This window comes from Scyliorhinus torazame, chromosome 1 (assembly GCF_047496885.1).
Source record: "Scyliorhinus torazame isolate Kashiwa2021f chromosome 1, sScyTor2.1, whole genome shotgun sequence".
Lineage (NCBI taxonomy): Eukaryota > Metazoa > Chordata > Chondrichthyes > Carcharhiniformes > Scyliorhinidae > Scyliorhinus > Scyliorhinus torazame.
This window is the reverse complement of record NC_092707.1, coordinates 425,755,622-425,767,640: the sequence shown is the minus strand read 5'-3', so window position 1 is coordinate 425,767,640 and position 12,019 is coordinate 425,755,622. Positions and strand designations below refer to the sequence as shown.

The following is a 12,019-nucleotide window of genomic DNA, read 5'->3' as shown; positions in this document are numbered from 1 at the left end:
CTGCTACAGGTCGGTGGCTAGGTGTCTCTACCGGATAGCGATCGCTGGATTCAAACTTACAGTTGCCGGTGGCTGGTCTTGCGAAGACCTCGAGCAGGCGAAGAGGAAAGAGAGAGAGATCTGAACTTGGACCCTCACTTTTATAGGGCCCAGGGGCTTCCCGCCTCCCGGGGCGGCCCTTGACCCTGAGTCCCAAGTGATTGGATTCTGTCCCCAGTCTCTGGGGTCGATGTGTCCAATGGTGAGGCGATTCCTCGATCGGGGGGTGGTCGCTCACCTGCCTTTGTTTCGGCCACTGCAGGCGCCGATAGGTCTGGCCCGGTGTTCAATTGCTAATATGTTGCAATTGTTCCCGGGGATAGCCAATTTAACTGTGGATGTCTGGATAGATGGGCTGCAAACAGTCCTGAATGCAACTGCAAATACCTGGGTTGATGGGCTGTTGATAGCCGAGTATCGATCTGGGCTACCTTCCCAGAGCCGAATATGCAAACCTGTCTGCAGCTGCCTGCTTGTGTCTTCTTGGCTGCTTTTCCCAGCAGTCTTTCGGGTTAGCCGTTTTAAACTGGGTTTTGGCCAGATTAATCGGAACGCAGCCATTTTACGTGGCTACAATGGTAATGGTGAGAACAGGGGCTGGATCCTCCGCCCCATATTGCCAAAATAGTGTTCGGTGACAGGGTGGAGAATCCGTTTTCACGCACAAAATCAGGACCGGTGCCGGTTTTGCGATTCTCCGCCCCGCCGAAAATCGGCGTACTCATGGAGGACTCTGCGCCAAGAATCCACCGCCTCAGGCCATTGCCTGAAGCCCGCCCCGCAATGCTCCGTCCCCGACCGGCCCAATTTCCGATGGCGTGAGTCTAACGCGGTCCCATCGTCCGTGACCCTCACGTGGCGGCTGCGGACTGAGTCCAGGGCCACCACAGTCGGGGGAGGGCCGATCGGTGGGCATGGGGGGTTCATTCAGGGATGGGGGCAATGTGTGCAGGCAGTCCGCGGCGGGCGAGCGGACGATGCGGGGTACTATGATGGTGGTCCAGGTCCGCAGGCTGAGTCCACCATGGAGCATGGTGCGGCCGCTGGAGGCTGTGCACATGCCCGGCCTCTGACACGGATGTTCTGGGGGCAGGTTTGGCAGCTAAAGCTGCGAGCTCCACGCCAGCTCCCTGCGAGCCCCCTGATAAACGGTGAATCTGTAGCCTTTTGACGGCAGTTTTCCTGGCGTAAGAACAAGAACAAAGAACAAAGAAATGTACAGCACAGGAACAGGCCCTTCGGCCCTCCAAGCCCGTGCCGACCATGCTGCCCGTCTAAACTACAATCTTCTACACTTCCGGGGTCCGTATCCTTCTATTCCCATCCTATTCATGTATTTGTCAAGGTGCCCCTTAAATGTCACTATCGTCCCTGCTTCCACCACCTCCTCCGGCAGCGAGTTCCAGGCACCCACTCCCCTCTGTGTAAAAAACTTGCCTCGTACATCTACTCTAAACCTTGCCCCTTGCACCTTAAACCTATGCCCCCTAGTAATTGACCCCTCTACCCCGGGGAAAAGCCTCTGACTATCCACTCTGTCTATGCCCCTCATAATTTTGTATACCTCTATCAGGTCGCCCCTCAACCTCCTTCGTTCCAGTGAGAACAAACCGAGTTTATTCAATCGCTCCTCATAGCTAATGCCTTCCATACCAGACAACATTCTGGTAAATCTCTTCTGCACCCTCTCTAAAGCCTCCACATCCTTCTGGTAGTGTGGCGACCAGAATTGAACACTATACTCCAAGTGTGGCCTAACTAAGGTTCTATACAGCTGCAACATGACTTGCCAATTCTTATACTCAATGCCCCGGCCAATGAAGGCAAGCATGCCGTATGCCTTCTTGACTACCTTCTCCACCTGTGTTGCCCCTTTCAATGACCTGTGGACATGTACACCTAGATCTCTTTGACTTTCAATACTCTTGAGGGTTCTACCATTCACTGTATATTCCCTACCTGCATTAAACTTTCCAAAATGCATTACCTCACATTTGTCCGGATTAAACTTCATCTGCCATCTCTCCGCCCAAGTCTCCAAACAATCTAAATCCTGCTGTATCCTCTGACAGTCCTCATCGCTATCCGCAATTCCACCAACCTTTGTGTCGTCTGCAAACTTACTAATCAGACCAGTTACATTTTCCTCCAAATCATTTATATATACTACAAACAGCAAAGGTCCCAGCATTGATCCCTGTGGAACACCACTGGTCACAGCCCTCCAATTAGAAAAGCATCCTTCCATTGCTACTCTCTGCCTTCTATGACCTAGCCAGTTCTGTATCCACCTTGCCAGCTCACCCCTGATCCCGTGTGACTTCACCTTTTGTACTAGTCTACCATGAGGGACCTTGTCAAAGGCCTTACTGAAGTCCATATAGACAACATCCACTGCCCTACCTGCATCAATCATCTTTGTAACCTCCTCTATCAATAACTCTATCAAGTTAGTGAGACACGACCTCCCCTTCACAAAACCATGCTGCCTCTCACTAATATGTCCATTTGCTTCCAAATGGGAGTAGATCCTGTCTCGAAGAATTCTCTCCAGTAATTTCCCTACCATTGAAGTAAGGCTCACCGGCCTGTAGTTCCCTGGATTATCCTCGCTCCCCTTCTTAAACAGAGGAACAACATTGGCTATTCTCCAGTCCTCCGGGACATCACCTGAAGACAGTGAGGATCCAAAGATTTCTGTCAAGGCCTCAGCAATTTCCTCTCCAGCCTCCTTCAGTATTCTGGGGTAGATCCCATCAGGCCCTGGGGATTTATCTACCTTAATATTTTTTAAGACACCCAACACCCCGTCTTTTTCGATCTCAATGTGACCCAGGCTATCTACACACCCTTCTCCAGACTCAACATCTACCAATTTCTTCTCTTTGGTGAATACTGATGCAAAGTATTCATTTAGTACCTCACCCATTTCCTCTGGCTCCACACATGGATTCCCTTGCCTATCCTTCAGTGGGCCAACCCTTTCCCTGGCTACCCTCTTGCTTTTAATGTACGTGTAAAAAGCCTTGGGATTTTCCTTAACCCGATTTGCAAATGACTTTTCGTGACCCCTTCTAGCCCTCCTGACTCCTTGCTTAAGTTCCTTCCTACTTTCCTTATATTCCACGCAGGCTTCGTCTGTTCCCAGCCTTTTAGCCCTGACAAATGCCTCCTTTTTCTTTTTGACGAGGCCTACAATATCTCTTGTTATCCAAGGTTCCTGAAAATTGCCGTATTTATCCTTCTTCCTCACAGGAACATGCCGGTCCTGAATTTCTTTCAGAATGTCAGATGTTGATTTGCCCTCAAACATCCACCCCCAATCTATGTTCTTCAGTTCCCGCCTAATATTGTTATAATTAGCCTTCCCCCAATTTAGCACATTCATCCTAGGACCACTGTTATCCTTGTCCACCAGCACTTTAAAACTTACTGAATTGTGGTCACTGTTCCCGAAATGCTCCCCGACTGAAACTTCTACCAGCTGGCCGGGCTCATTCCCCAATACCAGATCCAGTACCGCCCCTTCCCTAGTTGGACTGTCTACATATTGTTTTAAGAAGCCCTCCTGGATGCTCCTTACAAACTCCGCCCCGTCTCAGCCCCTGGCACTAAGTGAGTCCCAGTCAATATTGGGGAAGTTCAAGTCTCCCATCACCACAACCATAGAACATAGAACGATACAGCGCAGTACAGGCCCTTCGGCCCACGGTGTTGCACCGACATGGGAAGTCAAAAAACAAAAGCCATCTAACCTACACTATGCCATTATCATCCATATGCTTATCCAATAAACTTTTAAATGCCCTCAATGTTGGTGAGTTCACTACTGTTGCAGGTAGGGCATTCCACGGCCTCACCACTCTTTGCGTAAAGAACCTACCTCTGACCTCTGTCCTATATCTATTACCACTCAGTTTAAGGCTATGTCCCTTCGTGCCAGCCATTTCCATCCGCGGGGGAAGGCTCTCACTGTCCACCCTATCTAACCCCCTGATCATTTTGTATGCCTCTATTAAGTCTCCTCTTAACCTTCTCTCTGACAAAAACAACCTCAAGTCCATCAGCCTTTCCTCATAAGATTTTCCCTCCATACCAGGCAACATCCTGGTAAATCTCCTCTGCACCCGCTCCAAAGCCTCCACGTCCTTCCTATAATGCGGTGACCAGAACTGTACGCAGTACTCCAAATGCGGCCGTACCAGAGTTTTGTACAGCTGAAACATGACCTCATGACTCCGGAACGCAATCCCTCTACCAATAAAGGCCAACACTCCATAGGCCTTCTTCACAACCCTATCAACCTGGGTGGCAACTTTCAGGGATCTATGTACATGGACACCTAGATCACTCTGCTCATCCACACTTCCAAGAACTTTACCATTAGCCAAATATTCCGCATTCCTGTTATTCCTTCCAAAGTGAATCACCTCACACTTCTCTACATTAAACTCCATTTGCCACCTCTCAGCCCAGCTCTGCAGCTTATCGATGTCCCTCTGTAACCTGCTACATCCTTCCACACTATCGACAACACCACCGACTTTAGTATCGTCTGCAAATTTACTCACCCACCCTTCTGCGCCCTCTAGGTCATTGATAAAAATGACAAACAGCAACGGCCCCAGAACAGATCCTTGTGGTACGCCACTTGTAACTGAACTCCATTCTGAACATTTCCCATCAACCACCACCCTCTGTCTTCTTTCAGCTAGCCAATTTCTGATCCACATCTCTAAATCACCCTCAATCCCCATCCTCCGTATTTTCTGCAATAGCCTACCGTGGGGAACCTTATCAAACGCTTTACTGAAATCCACATACACCACATCAACTGCTCTACCCTCGTCTACCTGATCAGTCACCTTCTCAAAGAACTCGATAAGGTTTGTGAGGCATGACCTACCCTTCACAAAGCCTTGCTGACTATCCCTAATCATATTATTCCTATCTAGATGATTATAAATCTTGTCTCGTATAATCCCCTCCAAGACTTTACCCACAACAGACGTGAGGCTCACCGGTCTATAGTTGCCGGGGTTGTCTCTACTCCCCTTCTTGAACAAAGGGACCACATTTGCTATCCTCCAGTCCTCTGGCACTATTCCTGTAGCCAATGATGACATAAAAATCAAAGCCAAAGGCCCAGCAATCTCTTCCCTGGCTTCCCAGAGAATCCTAGGATAAATCCCATCAGGCCCCGGGGACTTATCTATTTTCAGTCTGTCCAGAATTGCCAACACCTCTTCCCTACGTACCTCAATGCCATCTATTCTAATAGCCTGGGTCTCAGCATTCTCCTCCACAACATTATCTTTTTCCTGAGTGAGTACTGACGAAAAATATTCATTTATTATCTCGCCTATCTCTTCAGACTCCACACACAACTTTCCATCCCTGTCCTTGACTGGCCCTACTCTTACCCTAGTCATTCTTTTATTCCTGACATACCTATAGAAAGCTTTTGGGTTTTCCTTGATCCTACCTGCCAAATACTTCTCATGTCCCCTCCTTGCTCGTCTTAACTCTCTCTTTAGATCCTTCCTCGCTACCTTGTAACTATCAAGCGCCCCAACTGAAACTTCACTCCTCATCTTCACATAGGCCTCCTTCTTCCTCTTAACAAGAGATTCCACTTCTTTGGTAAACCACGGTTCCCTCGCTCGACGCCTTCCTCCCTGCCTGACCGGTACATACTTATCAAGAACACGCAGTAGCTGATCCTTGAACAAGCTCCACTTATCCAGTGTGCCCAACACTTGCAGCCTACTTCTCCAACCTATCCCCCCCAAGTCACGTCTAATGGCATCATAATTGCCCTTCCCCCAGCTATAACTGTTGCCCTGCGGGGTATACTTATCCCTTTCCATCACTCACGTAAACGTCACCGAATTGTGGTCACTGTCCCCAAAGAGCTCACCTACCTCCAAATCTAACACCTGGCCTGGTTCATTACCCTGTTGTTTTTACTCTTTTCCAAAATCTGTCTACCTATCTGCTCCTCTATCTCCCGCTGGCTGTTGGGAGGCCTGTAGTAAACCCCCAACATTGTGACTGCACCCTTCTTATTCCTGATCTCTACCCATATAGCCTCACTGCCCTCTGAGGTGTCCTCTCACAGTACAGCTGTGATATTCTCCCGAACAAGTAGCGCAACTCCGCCTCCCCTTTTACATCCCCCTCTATCCCGCCTGAAACATCTAAATCCTGGAACGTTTAGCTGCCAATCCTGCCCTTCCCTCAACCAGGTCTCTGTAATGGCAACAACATCATAGTTCCAAGTACTAATCCAAGCTCTAAGTTCATCTGCCTTACCCGTAATACTTGCATTAAAACATATGCACTTCAGGCCACCAGACCCGCTGTGTTCAGCAACTTCTCCCCGTCTGCGCTGCCTCAGAGCCACACTGTCCCTATTCCCTAGTTCTCCCACAATGCTCTCACCTTCTGACCTATTGCTCCCGTGTCCACCCCCCTGCCATACTAGTTTAAACCCTCCCGTGTGACACTAGCAAACCTCGCGGCCAGGATATTTATGCCTCTCCAGTTTAGATGCAACCCGTCCTTAGATAGGTCACACCTGCCCCGGAAGAGCTCCCAGTGGTCCAGATAACGGAAACCCTCCCTCCTACACCAGCTGTTTAGCCACGTGTTTAGCTGTTCTATCTTCCTATTTCTAGCCTCACTGGCACGTGGCACAGGGAGTAATCCCGAGATTATAACCCTAGAGGTCCTGTCTTTTAACTTTCTGCCTAGTTCCCTGAACTCCTGCTGCAGGACCTCATGCCCCTTCCTGCCTATGTCGTTAGTACCAATATGTACAACGACCTCTGCCTGTTTGCCCTCCCCCTTCAGGATGCCCTCTACCCGTTCGGAGACATCCTGGACCCTGGCACCAGGGAGGCAACATACCATCCTGGAGTCTCTTTCACGTCCACAGAAATGCCTATCTGTGCCCCTGACTATAGAGTCCTCTATTACTATTGCTCTTCTGCGCTTTGACCCTCCCTTCTGAACATCAGAGCCAGCCGTGGTGCCACTGCTCTGGCTGCTGCTGTTTTCCCCTGATAGGCTATCCCCCCCGACAGTATCCAAAGGGGTATACCTGTTCGAGAGGGGGACAACCACAGGGGATTCCTGCACTGACTGCCTGCCCTTTCTGGTGGTCACCCATTTCTCTGCCTGCACCTTGGGTGTGACCACATTTACATAACTGCGATCTATGACGCTTTCCGCCACCTGCATGCTCCTAAGTGCATCCAATTGCTGCTCCAACCGAACCATGCGGTCTGTGAGGAGCTCCAGTTGGGTACACTTTCTGCAGATGAAGCCATCCGGGACGCTGGAAGCCTCCCGGACCTGCCACTCAGGTTCTCTCCCTGACATAGACTTCTCCTCCTCCTCCGAACTGCTCCCGAAACTAGGCCGCGATCTTTTTAAATCTCCGCTCTGACTCGCAGCTCCCGCGCTTTTTAAATCTGCCGGCTCTCTCTCCTCTCGCGCTGTTTTCAATGTCCCGGCTCTCTCTCCTCCCGCGCTGTATAAATCTCCCGCGCTTTTTACCACGGCGCGGGGACATAATCACAAAAACGGAGAATCCAGCCCCAGATCTGGAATACCGTGTACTGTCTCGTTTCCTTATTTAAGGAAGGATGTATCAGTATCTAATCTACTCTTGTCAATCTCCCTCAGAAACCTACATGTTTCAATAAGGTCACCTCTCATTTAAACTCCAATGACCACAGACTCAACATACTAAAACTTTCCTCAAAAAGCAAACCCTCATTCCAGAAACCAATCCGGTGAACCTTCTCTGCACTGTCTCCAAAACAAGTCTATCCCTGTTTCAGTCAGGACACCGAAGCAGTTCTCAGGTCACATGTACAGCTGGAGCTCGAATTCCCAACTTCTAAACCCCATCCCCCTGCAATAAAGTTTCACATTCCATTCGCATTCCTAATTACCTGCTGTACCTGCATGCTAGCTTTTACCTAAGACACTGTCCTGAGGAACTCCTGCAGTGATGTCCTGGTTCTGAGATGATTGACTTCCAACAACTACAATTATCTTCCTGTGTCTGGGGATGATCCCAACCAGCAGAGAGTTTCTCCCGATGCCCATTGGTGTCAATTGTGCTTGGGCTCCTTGCTGAGGCACTTGCTCAAATGCTGCCTTGAATGAGAGGAGCAGCAATTCTCACCTCACGCCTCCAGTTCTGCTCTTTTGTCCATGTTTAGATCAAGGTCATAATGAGGTCAGGAGCTAAGTAGTCCTGTGAAAACCCAAACCGAGCGTCAGTGAACAGGTTATTATTTTGTAAGTGCTACTTGGATAACACTGTCAACAACATCTTCCAACACTGTTGATGATGACGAGTAGACTGATCGGATGGCAATTGGCTGCATTGGATTTGTTCTGGTTTGGCTTTGTTCTGGATTGGATTTGTTCTGGATTGGATTTGTTCTGGATTGGATTTGTTCTGGATTGGATTTGTTCTGGATTGGATTTGTTCTGCATTGGATTTGTTCTGGATTGGATTTGTTCTGGATTGGATTTGTTCTGGATTGGATTTGTTCTGCATTGGATTTGTTCTGCATTGGATTTGTTCTGGATTGGATTTGTTCTGGATTGGGTTTGTTCTGGATTGGATTTGTTCTGGATTGGGTTTGTTCTGGATTGGATTTGTTCTGGATTGGATTTGTTCTGGATTGGGTTTGTTCTGGATTGGATTTGTTCTGGATTGGATTTGTTCTGGATTGGATTTGCCCTGCTTTTTCTGCACAGGGAAGATCTGGGCAACTTACTATATTGGGAAGCATCCAGGGACTGGTTTAGCACAGTGGGCTAAACAGCTGGCTTGTAATGCAGAACAAGGCCAGCAGCGCGGGTTCAATTCCCGTACCGGCCTCCCCGAACAGGCGCCGGAATGTGACGACTAGGGGCTTTTCACACTAACTTCATTGAAGCCAACTTGTGACAATAAGTGACTATCATTATTATTATTTCTAACACTGGTCCTCAGTGTTGCTGAGTTGTTACCAGGCCTATCGCCGTTGCAATGTCCAGTGCTTTCAGCCATCTCTTGGTATCAGTGGAATGATTCGAACTGGCTGAAGGCTGTCATCAATGATGGTGGGGACTTCAAGAAAAGGCCGAGATGAATCATTCACGCGGCAGCCAGGCTAAATATGGTAGCAAATGCTTCAGTCTTATCTTCAGCACTGATAATTGAGGCTGGGGATATTTGTGGAGCCATATCCTTCTCTTGGATGTTTAATTGTCCACCAGCATTGGGGTAGTACGGGGCACAGTGGTTAACACTGCTGCCTCACAGTGCCAGGGGCCCGGGTTAACACTGCTGCCTCACAGTGCCGGGTACCTGGGTTAACACTGCTGTCTCACAGAGCCAGGGACCCGGGTTAACACTGCTGTCTCACAGTGCCAGGGACCCGGGTTAACACTGCTGTCTCACAGTGCCAGGGACCCGGGTTAACACTGCTGTCTCACAGAGCCAGGGACCCGGGATAACACTGCTGTCTCACAGCGCCAGGGACCCGGGTTAACACTGCTGTCTCACAGTGCCAGGGACCCGGGTTAACACTGCTGTCTCACAGTGCCAGGACCCGGGGTAACACTGCTGTCTCACAGTGCCAGGACCCGGGGTAACACTGCTGTCTCCCAGTGCCAGGGACCCGGGTTAATACTGCTGTCTCACAGTGCCAGGGACCCGGGTTAACACTGCTGTCTCACAGTGCCAGGACCCGGGGTAACACTGCTGTCTCCCAGTGCCAGAGACCCTGGTTAACACTGCTGTCTCACAGTGCCAGGGATCAGGGTAAACACTGCTGTCTCACACTGACAGGGACCCGGTTAACACTGCTGTCTCACAGTGCCGGGTACCTGGGTTAACACTGCTGTCTCACAGTGCCAGGGACCCGGGTTAACACTGCTGTCTCACAGTGCCAGGGACCCGGGTTAACACAGCTGTCTCACAGTGCCAGGGACCCGGGTTAACACTGCTGTCTCACAGTGCCAGGGACCCGGGTTAACACTGCTGTCTCACAGTGCCAGGGACCTGTGTTAACACTGCTGACTCACAGTGCCAGGGACCTGTGTTAACACTGCTGTCTCACAGTGCCAGGGGCCCGGGTTAACACTGCTGTCTCACAGTGCCAGGGACCCGGGTTAACACTGCTGTCTCACGGTGCCAGGGACCTGGGTTAACACTGCTGCCTCACAGTGCCAGGGACCCAGGTTAACACTGCTGTCTCACAGTGCCAGGGACCCGGGTTAACACTGCTGTCTCACAGTGACAGGCACCCGGGTTAACACTGCTGTCTCACAGTGCCAGGGACCCGGGTTAACACTGCTGTCTCACAGTGCCAGGGACCAGGTTAAAACTGCTGTCTCACAGCGCCAGGGACCCAGTTAACACTGCTGTCTCACAGTGCCAGGGACCCGGGTTAACACTGCTGTCTCACAGTGCCAGGGACAAGGGTTAACACTGCTGTCTCACAGTGCCAGGGACACGGGTTAACACTGCTGTCTCACAGTGCCAGGGACCCGGGTTAACACTGCTGTCTCACAGTGCCAGGGACCCGGGTTAACACTGCTGCCTCACAGTACCAGGGACCCGGGTTAACACTGCTGTCTCACAGTGCCAGGGACCCGGGTTAACACTGCTGTCTCACAGTGCCAGGGACCCGGGTTAACACTGCTATCTCACAGTGCCAGGGACCGGATTAACACTGCTGTCTCGCAGCGCCAGGGACCCGGTTAACACTGCTGTCTCACAGTGCCAGGGACCCGGGTTAACACTGCTGTCTCATAGAGCCAGGGACCCGGGTTAACACTGCTGTCTCACAGAGCCAGGGACCCGGGTTAACACTGCTGTCCCGCAGTGCCAGGGACCCGTGATAACACTGCTGTCTCACAGTGCCAGGTACCCGGGTTAACACTGCTGTCTCACAGTGCCAGGGACCCGGGTTAATATTGCTGTCTCACAGTGCCAGGGACCCGTGATAACACTGCTGTCTCACAGTGCCAGGTACCCAGGTTAACACTGCTGTCTCACAGTGCCAGGGACCCGGGTTAACACTGCTGTCTCACAGTGCCAGTGGTTAACACTGCTGTCTCACAGCGCCAGGGACCCGGTTAACACTGCTGTCTCACAGTGCCAGGGACCCGGGTTAACACTGCTGTCTCACAGTGACAGGCACCCGGGTTAACACTGCTGTCTCTCAGTGCCAGGGTCCCGGGTTAACACTGCTGTCTCACAGTGCCAGGGACCCGGGTTAAAACTGCTGTCTCACAGTGACAGGCACCCGGGTTAACACTGCTGTCTCTCAGTGCCAGGGACCCGGGTTAACACTGCTGTCTCTCAGTGCCAGGGTCCAGGGTTAACACTGCTGTCTCACAGTGCCAGGGACCCGGGTTAACACTGCTGTCTCACAGTGACAGGCACCCGGGTTAACACTGCTGTCTCTCAGTGCCAGGGTCCCGGGTTAACATTGCTGTCTCACAGTGCCAGGGACCCGGGTTAACACTGCTGTCTCACAGTGCCAGGGTCCCGGGTTAACACTGCTGCCTCACAGTGCCAGGGACCCGGGTTGACACTGCTGTCTCACAGTGCCAGGGACCTGGGGTCACACTGCTGTCTCTCAGTGCCAGGGACTCAGGTTAACACTGCTGTCTCACAGTGCCAGGGACCCGGGTTAACACTGCTGTCTCACAGTGCCAGGGACCCGGGTTAACACTGCTGTCTCACAGTGCCAGGGTCCCGGGTTAACACTGCTGTCTCACAGTGCCAGGGTCCCGGGTTAACACTGCTGTCTCACAGAGCCAGGGACCCGGGTTAACACTGCTGTCTCACAGTGCCAGGGACCCGGGTTAACACTGCTGCCTCACAGTGCCAGGGACTCAGGTTAACACTGCTGTCTCACAGTGCCAGGGACCCGGGTTAACACTGCTGTCTCACAGT

At 51.2% G+C, this 12,019-nt stretch overlaps 1 protein-coding gene across 2 annotated transcripts in view; it reads left to right on the top strand.

Annotated features, from left to right (window-relative positions):
• The window catches only part of emilin1b (elastin microfibril interfacer 1b), a 224,383-nt gene that overhangs the window by 65,178 nt on the left and 147,186 nt on the right, over window positions 1–12,019 (top strand). The window lies entirely within an intron of this gene.